This window comes from Clupea harengus, chromosome 20 (assembly GCF_900700415.2).
Source record: "Clupea harengus chromosome 20, Ch_v2.0.2, whole genome shotgun sequence".
Lineage (NCBI taxonomy): Eukaryota > Metazoa > Chordata > Actinopteri > Clupeiformes > Clupeidae > Clupea > Clupea harengus.
In genome coordinates, this window is record NC_045171.1 from 2,744,368 (window position 1) to 2,756,375 (window position 12,008).

General features: G+C 45.0%; 1 protein-coding gene across 1 annotated transcript in view; it reads right to left on the reverse strand.

Moving 5' to 3' along the window:
• mid2 (midline 2) overlaps positions 1-7,397 on the reverse strand; it is a 106,130-nt gene extending 98,733 nt beyond the window's left edge. The window contains exon 1 of the mRNA XM_031557881.2: positions 6,923-7,397. The gene's annotated coding sequence lies outside the window, so the exon portion shown is untranslated. The remainder of the gene's footprint in view (positions 1-6,922) is intronic.
• Positions 7,398-12,008: the final 4,611 nt, after the last annotated feature.

Here is a 12,008-nt window from a genome sequence, read left to right on the forward strand (position 1 = left end):
ATTGAACATTTAGGGGCAGTCTATACTGGGGTTTAGAGATGCAATCTTGGGCCTGTCCCTAGAAAAGGAAGATGTCTAGCCACCACTGATTAACCGACTGCATTGTGGTAAGTTAGAAAGTAAATTATGATGATGTGACATATGCTCTTTGTGCCCTTATGCTAAATCAAGGCTTTCATGTTCTTACAGAACACTGTGGGAATGCCCAATGTCCATTCATATTTGAAATGTCAATTCCCATGCATTTAGAAACCAACAAAAAGCCCGCAGAGAATGCAATTTTTTATCTTGCTTCACGTTTCATCTGAAAGGAGCAGGATGTTTAAAGAGCCTTTTTTGTTTCCCCAGGATCCGTGCCTGATTTCTTCTGAGGTATGAGGCCGTGCTTTTGTTGGGGGTCGTGGATAGATTTCCTCTCCACAGCGGTGGAACTCAGCTGCGGGACGACGGCCCCGGCAACAATACGGGCCTTCATTTGTTTCTTAAAGCACAGCGAGGAACTCCTACACTCCGGGAGAGAATAAAACAGCGCAGTGATCCGCGAGCGGTGGCCTTCAGCCATGCGGTTTGACCTGAGAGCGTTTGGAAAGCAGACACTTCTCACACAAGACGGACGGAGGGGGTGCGGGGGTGGGGATGGGGGTGGGGGTGGGAGGGGATGGGAAAAGAGAGGAACCCTTCTAGGCGAAACTGGTTCTAACCTCACGGATGGCTGAGGGGTGGAAGAACCAAAGACTGGCTGCATTGTCCTGAACACATCGCGTTGCACATCCCGTGACTGACAATGCTGGCATTTGCCAAATCCCTTAATTATGGGGACTTTCTCAGATGTCACCGCAGAAAGCCCTCACATGGCGACGCACAGATGAGAGGGAAGAGGAACGGCAACACAGTGACAAGAGACACTCGCCTGGGCGTTTAGAGAACATGAAAGCTGCAGCATTAATGTCTAATTTGGTGAGAGGCTTAAATGGCTGCGTTGGCATATGGTAATTACATATACTGACATGCTTGGTAACCTCTTCCCCAACCGAGGACGCTTATAATCCATCAGTCCTTCGCAGGAAGTGAACTGCCGTGGGATGCAAATTACCAGCTGGAGATTCGTGGGAAAAGGGAACAGCGTAATTAGTCCTTCTCTGAACGAGAGCCTTCCCCCATTTACCGGGTTTGTAACACTACTCAGAGGAAGGCATTGCAATTAGTTTATGGGTGCTCTTTTGTGATTGCAAAGATTCAAAATGAGAGTGGTGACCTCATGTCTAACACCATATGCTTATGACAGACTGTTCCCCCATCCATTAGCGTAATTAGCACTTGGGCAAGGTCAGATTCATGTTGAATATACTGAGCGCAAATTACACTTGTACTCTGCAGCAGAAAATATACAGAAGCATCCATGATCAAAGATGCCTTTACATGCGCTATGCAAAAACTGGCATCGCAGCACTGAGAAAACCGTAGACAGCTTCAAATTCCTGGCCTGAAAACGTCATTAAAATCAGGGTTGAAATAATACAAAGCCAATTTTATACAAAGAGCCTCCAATTTGTTGGAGACATGATTTCAGTTTTGAAATAAACTTCAATCCCATCATGCCTCACATCTAAGTGATGGCAGCACAACAGTCATACTGAGCTTAGCAACAGAAATGGGGTGAGACATTTCTCTTCATTACCTCTGCCTACCAGTTTCCCTTTTGCCTCTGCCCATGACATCTGAAGACACGGCAGCCTTAAAGAGAAGTTACTGTATAGGGTGGGAAAATAGACACCGACATCACCGGCCAAATGCTAAATTCCTTTCATACGAACAGAAAGATTTTCTAGCATTCACCATTTTTTTTGTATTTAACATTTTGACTTCAGCACAGCAACACACAACCTACTAGTGATGCAGAGTCTGTGGTTTTCCAAAGCCATATATCATCCCTGCTATCACCAGGTTGCCTATTTTGAGTTTGAACATACATTTGCATTCTATGAAACTATGTTGATATTATCCTACATACTAGTGGATACAACAGCAATTGGACTCCCCTATAGCAGCCTTTATTTCAAATAAACTGGCAGCTGCTGTCATGGCAACTTCCCTCCTTTCAGTAATAGACTGCCGGGGTTTTAATGTCAGTGTTTTCAGTGATACTGCTTCGAATCAGTGCCATTGTTACAGCATGAACCATGTTTCCCCATCTGTTGGCTGTTGCAGGCCTCTTACACTGTTAAAAGAATATGTGGCCACACTTAATATTAAGTGTCCGTAGGTGGGATGCAGTAAGCTGACCTTAAATGAGATTAAGAATAAGTTTGGGGTCACTCAAAGGTAGTGATACATACCACAATACACATCACTTTAATAAGGACACTGTAATAAGGATTTGGGATTTAAAAACATTATCTACTGACTTCTGAAAAAGGGGCTTAGATCTTTATTTATAGTTTTCTAAATAATACACCTGATGAATCCAGAATCCACAGCTCTCTGTTTTATGTGGTTCTGAATTCACCTTCTCTTGCCGTAGTTCAAAGAGGGGGAAAGCAATCACTGGTCCTCATGCTAGGCTTCTTCCACAGCCCCCTGCCCCACCCCTCTGGGTTGCTTGGCATGCCAACCACAGGAGACAAAACATGAGGAGAATAAGAGCATTGTGTATTGTTTGAGCTGCCCCAGCGGGAGTATCACAGCGCTCCTCGTCACAACGCTATTTTTGTCAGATGCGGGTGACGTCGCTGACCCTTTTGCTGTGGAATGTGTGACAGGCTGTCCAAAGGATTCAATCTGCCGGTGGACTTTCTATGAGACTGACACAATGGAGCCGAATTCCCCGGGGGCTAGTGAGCAAGTGTGTCGAGGGACTGCACTGGCGTAAGACGAGCAAGACGCAGTCATTGGGGAATGAGACCAAGCAGGCCTGTCTATAAATAAGGGTCGAGGAGGATAAAACAGAATCGAGGACAGTTGCTCCGCTAAGGAAATGTGATCTAGAATTTGTTTAGAGGTGGCTGGGATGTGCTCGCTGTGATGACAGCTGACAGACTGATTGAACGCTGGTGTCTGCTGGTTTAGCCGTTTCAGCAAAGACCACCATCGGTGTGTATCTTTGCTCTATGGCTGTAGGACATCTATGGAGCCACGTGACATGCCATTCACCCCTGAGACCACCATCAGTGTGTATCTTTGCTCTATGGCTGTAGGACATCTATGGAGCCATGTGACATGCCATTCACCCCTGCTAGTGTTGGATTGGGGGAGGGGAGGGGAGGGGTGGGGGGGGTGTAAGTATGCTGCCGGACTGGTGATGGAAGGCTGCTGGTGCACTGACGGTCTCGAAGAATTTGTGAATGTTTGCGACCTGCCCTGACCCTGTACTAGACCTTCGTAGCGACGCGACCCCGCCGTTATGCAGCGCTCACTGGGGGACCACAGCAAAGCTCTGAAGAGGTGCTCGCTCTAATACAACGTCAAAGCTCCGAGGGCCCGGGCAGGAGGAAGCGTTTGCATCCGTCTAAATGACACTAATGTGCATCGCGGCTAATGGGTTTGGTGGCAAGCTAATTAATTCAGCTGAAGAATTCAAGATGTCGCTTTCGGTGTTTACATTACATTATTTGCGCAGCATCTACACCAGCTTAATGAGATCAGCAGCTTGTTGAGAGTGATGAGATTTAATTCATCAATGGCATCCTTCCTCTGTGGACTTATAAAACTTATGTTGTTTTGGGGTTGGGGAAGGGAATGGTGCACTCATTTTAATTATGCACAGGTTATGTTAACAGTCATCAACTCTGTCCATGTTCTCACCAAAGCATGGAAATTGTGAAGCAGCTAAAATATCATTCTGACATTACACTGGTAGTGAAGAGAATGTGGTAGCAACAAAACAAAAACATCACGTCAACTTTCATGACAGCATGCCCAGGTCAACAGTCTTCCACAGATGCTCTACGCTGCTTTCCATGTTTTCACCATTCAGTGACATTTGAATGAATAAGTCAGGACTGGGAACAAAAATGAGAGTTTGAATCACCATGCTAAAAATAAACCCTACCATAACACTTCTTCATAAGGCAAGAACTCAAGCACAGGACACACAGAATTTCCACTTTAAACTGATAAAATCCAGTACATAAGCTAGCTAGCCTATGAGAAAACACATAATAGTACAGCATTGATAAATGACACCTCGGAGCGCTGTTATCACCAGTTCAACAGCATGCCTCAGAATTAAACTAACAATCTAAAAATACTTCCACATCACAGAAACAAGGTCACGACCCTACGCGTCAGAACATTTGCCGGTAATTCATGCGCCATCCCATAACCGTAAAACAGATGAACGAGATGTTTATTAAAATGGCAGTTAATCTGTCAGCATTGATGCTGCACATGTTCAAAGCCCAAGGAACTCTGCACAGCGTCGGCCCTAGGACCCTCTAATTGAATATTAGCCCCCTGACGAGCAGCTAACTACATTGATGGACTCCAACCTCATTTCCTTCTGGATCTGTGGCGTGGCAGCTGGGGACTTAAGACACAGCCTGCTGCCACTCACTGCGGATGTGCCCCGCGGCCACTCCGCAACCTGTGTGGGACTACAATCCCAAAGACAGGAATAGAAACGGCACAGCCTTCTAGAAATACAAAATTTGACACAGCCAATCACCCATAGAAAATTACCTCATGTGCTTCTCATATCAAGGATATTTTCTCCCCTCTCTCTCTCTCTCTCTCTCTCTCTCCGTCTCTCTCGTTCTCTGTTTGGGTCTTTTAAAGAACACTAAATGGAGAAGGGAAAGTGCAAAGTAGGACTTGAGATATATGTAGCCATATAAATGGACTTGGAAAGAAAAAAAGAAGGAAAGAAAGAAAACCTAAACACTCAATTTGGCTTGAGAGTGCATTTTACACTCACACTAAAATAGCACCTTGGGGTCTGAATGTGGCAGTTATTCCGGGGTAGCTATTTCACTAAATAAGGGCAGGAAGCTCCAACAGCCCAGCATCAACAGAGGCCAAGCTGAAACAACACCAAGGACAGCCTGCTGTTTTAAGAGGCTCCTTGCTTGAGCGCTGCCCAGTGGGACTCTTAAAATGCATCATTGGGCCAGAACAGTGCTCTGGAGAGTTGCTGACAGATACCTGACATCCTAATACAGGGTGCTTCCTCTTGGGCAAGGCAGGAACTCTAAACAGCCTCATTAAAATTCAAACAACGGCAGCCTCCGTACACAAAAGGTGGGATAGATGGCGATGGAAGTTAACCACTGACGAAACTGCGTGGCAGGAAGAGAGACTTCTTGAAGGGTGGAAATGTTGGCTGAGGTGGTGAACATCTGAGAGGCTGAGCCAAGTTAACACATGAATAATTCATAGAGTACCTTGTGCACTCCAGCATGAGAAACTAAATTCAAAACGAACACCTCTTTGATAAACGTGGTCTTTCATTTCTGGAATATATACCACCAAAAAGTGCACCGCCAAACTCTTTCTTGTCATAATGCTGATCTAAAAGACTGTGTTTTAAATGTAAACTCTAAATGTGAAGTTCAGAATATATTACCTTGAAAAATGTTGCCTGTAGTACCAACCACCTCAAGGCCTAGTGCCATACAATGTGTGCATGTTTGTTTCCCTGTGATATCAGACTCAGTCATCAGAGTCATCTCCTCTAATGGAACTCTAAGTCAAATGGCTCATCACATCGATTGGCCATTTACAAGCTCTTCGTTACGGTCCTTTAAACACCTTTTACAGTCTGTTCAAACAGCCAGAAACTAATAAAAATAATAAACCACCACACTGTTTCACCATTGCCCACTCTCTCACACGAGAAATCCATAAAACCGATGCTTAGTGATGCTGACAGGATGGATGTAGCGGGAAGAGACGGCACCCCACAGACTGTTACACAGCATAGCTCTGGCTGCAACAGCATGAAAAGGACCTACACACTTCACCGCTAATATCGATTGATTTTCCAATAATTTGAAAGATACATTACCATGGATTATGGCATGTTTCTCTGGCATGCATAGGTTGCTCGGTATAAGAGGGAACCAATGTCTTTTTTAAAGAAATATTCTGTGCACAGGAAGGTATAAAACTGTACAGTAAAGGGCGGTGAACTTTATCCACACCGTACACTGTTCGTGGGGGTAGCCGTTCATAACGCAGACAGACACAAGTACAATTGAGTCTGGCAGGTGAAAAACTAAGCGAGAGAGAGAGATAAACAGAAGAAGAGAAACTACGCCAGTCTGTCATACTTGCACTGTTGAAAGTACAGAGTTCAGCCGAAAGAGAACTCATGGTAAGTTTACTGGTCAGTATAATGTCATTACAAATCTCTCTACGGAAAATGAATGATATATGAACATGGTCAAAAGGGCAGCCATGCACACATTCACTTTACCATGGTACAGACTTGTCACAGAAGAAAAACGAGGCATCTATGCATAATAACTGAGTAGTAACGATATGTTGTAGCTCATGCACGTTTTGAGACACACCGCACGTGCTCACAGGGAGCAACAACAGTGTGATGTCAATGGCAAACACTGTAACGGCATCAAAACGGTCGCTCGTAATGCAGTTTCACCAGACCTATTGATTGTAGTTTTTTTTTAAAAGACATGGTTTGTGTTTGGGTTCAAAATAAGACGCGGCACTTTTTACCCGGCAACACCCTGTAGTATGGACTACTGTAGCGGTGTACAGTGATGACAACGTTCATACACATTTCATTACATTCAACCGAAACGAAATGCTTTGCGAACACCATGTACAGTATTTAAAAAATGTCTCAGCAGTTCTCCTTAACACATTCAAAAGTATCGAAATGTCTACTTAAAGACCATTTACAAATGTCCGGGTTAACGTTAAATACACTCGAACACACTGTTAGAGAAATACAGTAGCTTACCTCGACTGGTCGTGACGCCCCTCTGTTGTCTTGGTTTGTCTTGGGTAGCTACAGTAACGTTGCACTGGCTGTAAAGATAGCGATGGAGATGAGCGCAGAAGTTAAGCGAAACTGGTTAGCTGACACTAAACTGTATCATTCTGCTAGTTCAAAGGTTTGACGATGCTTCACAACGACGGTTCTTTCATAATAGGACGTTTGACTGCTTACTATTATAGGGATGTCCAAACTACAACTACGCAGTTGACGGTGCTCCTACTCAATGTGTTCCAAAACTAAGCACTCCCCGAGGACACGTGACTATCCCACGAGAATAGCTTTCATCCCCTCCCCAGCAGCTGGGATCAATTACACCGCTGTTTCACTTCAACAAACTCGGGTTCCATTGCGTTCTGTCCATGACTCGCTGATACCTTTTACATTACGACCACATCTACAGTCCCGTCCGTCAAAATCAGTCATTTTGTTATTGGCATTTTTATACACAATGAAGACACTGTCAATTTCTGCTTGCTTGCAAGTGCGCTTGCTTTTTTGATGAATTATGTAAATTGAGCTTGATCAATAATACATTTGCAACCGTGTCCATACAGCTCCAAACAATCGCCTTATCTAATCACCTTATCTTCAGACTTTGTCTTTACGTGACATATACACATGTTATTTTATATACAATGTACCCATTTCTGGCCTTGTTGCGCATAAATCATGTCCTCTAGGATTTTGCGAACTTGCGTCTTCACAAATTCACGCAAATTTAAGGTTTTCCCGCAGTTGTTGCAGGTTGCAATTTTTTTTTTAAATACCGCAATATTCCCGGAAAAAAACGCTGTCCTAGAATTTCGGCATTATATGCGATTAAGTTTTATTCACTAAAAAGCACACAGCAAATTCTGTTATTTTTGGTCGCTACAGACTGATTATACTGACTTGTAAATTTGATATTTTGGTTAATATCTAAAAGCAAAATGGTGTTCATTACATTACATTGGTCAGCTGATAACACACTGGGAGTGTAATGTGACATCTTCATCATCAGTAAAATTATCTTTCTGTAGAAGAAGATGACAACAATGATAGCCGTTCCTTAAGAAGTCCTTCTGTTTGTCATGGATAATGTATAACATAGAGCATACAATGTTGCAGTAGGAATGACTAATGCTGTGAAGGACCACAAATAAGCACAAAGGTTTTTTTTTTACTGAAGAACTGAACAAGGAAAACATGGTGTGAAGCGTTTTACAGACATGGCTGCATCATTTGTTAGTCAAGCGAACCTGTCAGATTGGTTGACGATGAGTTGCTTTGATGGTTGATGATTTCAAATGTTGCGAATGATTTCTGAGACGGATGTCACATAGTTTTATCCAAAGGGTGCAATTTATTCACAGTAAACAATGCAGTGTTAGGCCTGGATTTGACAAAGATGGAAAATCTCCCATTTAATACTTCATAGCATATTGACTCTGTCAACCTTGTGTAACTATTCACAGAAAAAAAAGTGAAAATTGCTGAAGATTATTCTAAGCGGTGTTTACGCGCTGTGTTAAAATTAGCAGAGGGAAACAAGCAGCGCAATGAATGCACACCCAAAATGTGAGTCATGCAAAACAACTTAGAGATTCAACTTCAAACAAAGCAAGCATTTGCCCCTCCAGATACACTTACACAACTGTGCAGGGCTGGCAGGGGCCACTTGGCTTTCTTCTGGGTACATTCTAATGTCTGTGCAATGCATCAGTGAAATTCAAACAGGGGAAAATCACCATGAAACCAGAGATCCATATCTTGAGAAGTGTGACCCACTGCCAGGCAAGACCTTAGGGATTACAGTCAGGGGGACAAAAAATCTTCCAGACTGGGCCCCTTGTCGTACTTCACCTCGTTCTGGGGTCAATCATAGACCTTTGTATGGGCCCCCTCGTGGGCTTTGGGCCAAGCTCGTCTGCACCCTTTGCCCCTGCTCGACGGCAGGCCTGCCCACTGCAGTACCTTCACTGTCAGCGCAGGACCCCAGAGAAAGGTCCTGATGTGACTGAGTGGCTTTGAGTCATGGTAGCTTGTCAGTCACTCTGCATATTCAGCCTGTCAGTCAGTCAGCATATTCTCAGATTAACATCGGATCCCACATCTGCGTCCATCTTTAGCAGTGCCCAAACGCCCCCTCTGGAGATGAAACGCGCGATCCGTTTTCTCATGTACTGTAAATGGAATGCAAGCTATAAATAGAGAGGTTGTATGTTTTTCCTCTAGAGGAGACTGTGAAGAGGCAGAGTGGGAATTCTTATTCCTGACCCTTATATGCTCCTCCAGTGACAGGATGGTCCCTTTCCAATCTGCAGCACTGTCCCCATGTGACAAACAGCACCAGAACAGCAGGAGGCGGGGTAGGAGAGTCTTCATGGGACCTGGATCAGAATGCTAAGGCTGCACCAAAAAGGGTGAGTAACTCATTTTTTCATCTGTGTGAGAGTGATTTTTTCAAACACGGGTCCGAATGGGGGTGGGGTGCGGTGGGGGGGGGGGGATCTGTCTCATGCTGTCTGCCTCATCAAAAGCTTAAGGCAGCAAGGCGATTTTTTTAGAAACAGGAACTGAATTTGACTGGTCGTTTTGTTTCCAACTTACCTGCCCACTTGCTTTTTGCTTTACTCCAGTATGTTTGTGGACATAAACTGCACTAAATTACAGTCCCTGAAGAGATGAGGAAAAAAGCGAGACCGATGCACGGGCAACAGCGCGGGCACCTGCATCATCGGAGGCATGTATCTGGCCTGGTAGCGGGAGAAGTCCTCTGGGGACGGGCCAGATAAAGGAGCCTGTCGCCATAAATGCCAAACGGGCGAGAGCTCCAGCCCATCTGGCTGACGATGGCCGCTTGTGGGCTGTGAAATCTACCCATCCAGGGGAAAGGGAGGCAGACAGAGAGGACATGGCATGCCCATGGACCACAGCTTTGTTTACGCAGGAAGCCGGCAAATTTGGTCCCAAGGGCGGAGAGGAAACTGAGGGCTTGGAGATTGCAGGTGGCAGGCGGCGGCGCTTCTCTCTCTCTGCCTTAGTGTGCAGAATGCTAAACAGGTAAAGCTACCAAGCCATCCCTCCCTCTAACACTGTCCGTCCTAGAAACCAGCGCCCCGAAATCAGGCCACACCGAGATCTCATCCCCTTTTTTGGCCCAGAAAAATGAAGCCTTCCTGGGTGTCCTGCTACTGGGGTTTGAGAGAGAGTGAAAGCAATCACAGATTCACGGTCTTCAAGAATGGTTTTCCTTTGTTGAGCAAAGCCCCAGTGAGCGAGGATTTGAACAGCATTTCATTTTCCATTTCTTGGTGGTAGTAAAATGAAATAGCACAGTACAATGGCACAATTACATTAAAGGACATTTTTCTTTTATGTGACCTTGCACACAGGCTGGTTGAATATCATTACAATCTTCACTGATATACATGTAAGTGCACTGATGCATTGCAATGCATTAGCTAGTTGAGAGAATCAGACTTTGGCCAAATAAGATTGGGTTACTCAATTGAAATAACTAATGAGCCTGCATGCTGGGCTGCCATGTTCTCAAGGGACTTTACAAACCACAAACAACCTCCCTCACCAGACACAAACAAGAAACAGATATCTTAAAGAAAGTGGTATGCATACAAATAGTGTGAAAGTATCGTGTACAGCTTGAAGTTTATCCACCGTCCAGACTGTGAGGGCTTTAAGTTGTAATTATAGCCACACATATGGGTTACAAAACAGTTTGATCTGACAGTTGAGAATTGTAGGGCAAGGTTTTCATTTGAGTCAGGAATCCTCTCCTAAGACGTCCCCAAGGTAGGAGAAGTGAAAGTCAACTGTCAGTGGTCTGGTCCTGACCTCACATTTGGTATAGCTGAGTAGCTTTTAAGATACGATAATGACACACGAATCGCACTCATTTGCACAGAGATTAGGTCTCCGCATGTTGTTAATCATTAAAGCTTTATCCATTTTTAATTGAAGGGGAGTAACTCAGGCTGGGCCAGATTCATAATTGATGAAGTAGACTACAGATGGGACATGACGACTAATTCAATTTGGTAACCGGTAAGCTCTATCTTTTTTCCCTTAAGGACTAAACAAAACACTTTAAAGAAAAGATGCCCAAAGGTGATACTGATATTAAATTACCTCCAAGGAGTAGTTAAAATATACACTGCATTTAATCCACCATTTTACCCCAAACAATGACTATTCCATAATGCTCAAATCATCGACTACAAAATGGTGTCATATTGTTCATGTAGAAAGTAACTTGCAGCCAAAGCCTGATGGAGTAGTTTCAATCTTTGATGGAGTAGTTTCAATCTTTCTTTGTGGCTGACAGGCAAATTTGACAGCGTGACACCAAATGAAGTGTTAGACATTCTCCCATAGACCATTCCTTTTGCTGTAGGTGGCAGGCAATTAAGCTAGATTGACAGGGCACAGCTGAGAAGTCTGCGGAGAATTCACGGAGCACCAGGAAACATTTCATCCTTCTGACAGCGCGGGGCCGTCTGGATCTGAATCGATTGGTAAGGCAAACACAGATGACGGCCGCTCACTCGTTGAGTGCTTGATAACAGGGCCAGACTGTGAATATAAACACCGTCGCCACACTATCCCCCGGTGAGCCGAGCCACCTCCGATGCCGCCCTGACAGACTAAATGCACGTCTCGTTTCCACGGCGCCGCCTCAGGTGCCAGGCTTTCAGCCGCCTTTTTTGTATTTATTGTGTGTGTGTGTGTGTGTGTGTGTGTGTGTGTGTCGGTTGTCTCCTTCCGTCTCAAAGCGCTGCCATCTGGCAGTGAGAGAAGTGTCTCTGACAGCCGCTGTTCCAGCTCCTCTGTGCCTAATGAGCCTTTGAGGACGCCGGCACAACCAGCGAGGCCTCCTCACCCCTTCTTGAGAGGCTCTCCACTGAGGCGGGAGGGTGCTGCCTGGACACCCTTGAGAGAGGCGGAGGCAGGGCACTGGCAGGGCCACAGGTCGCTCAGGCCCAGCTCCCATAACGCTCCCAATATGCCTTTAAAGCCCCGCTGGCAGGGCCACAGGTCGCTCAGGCCC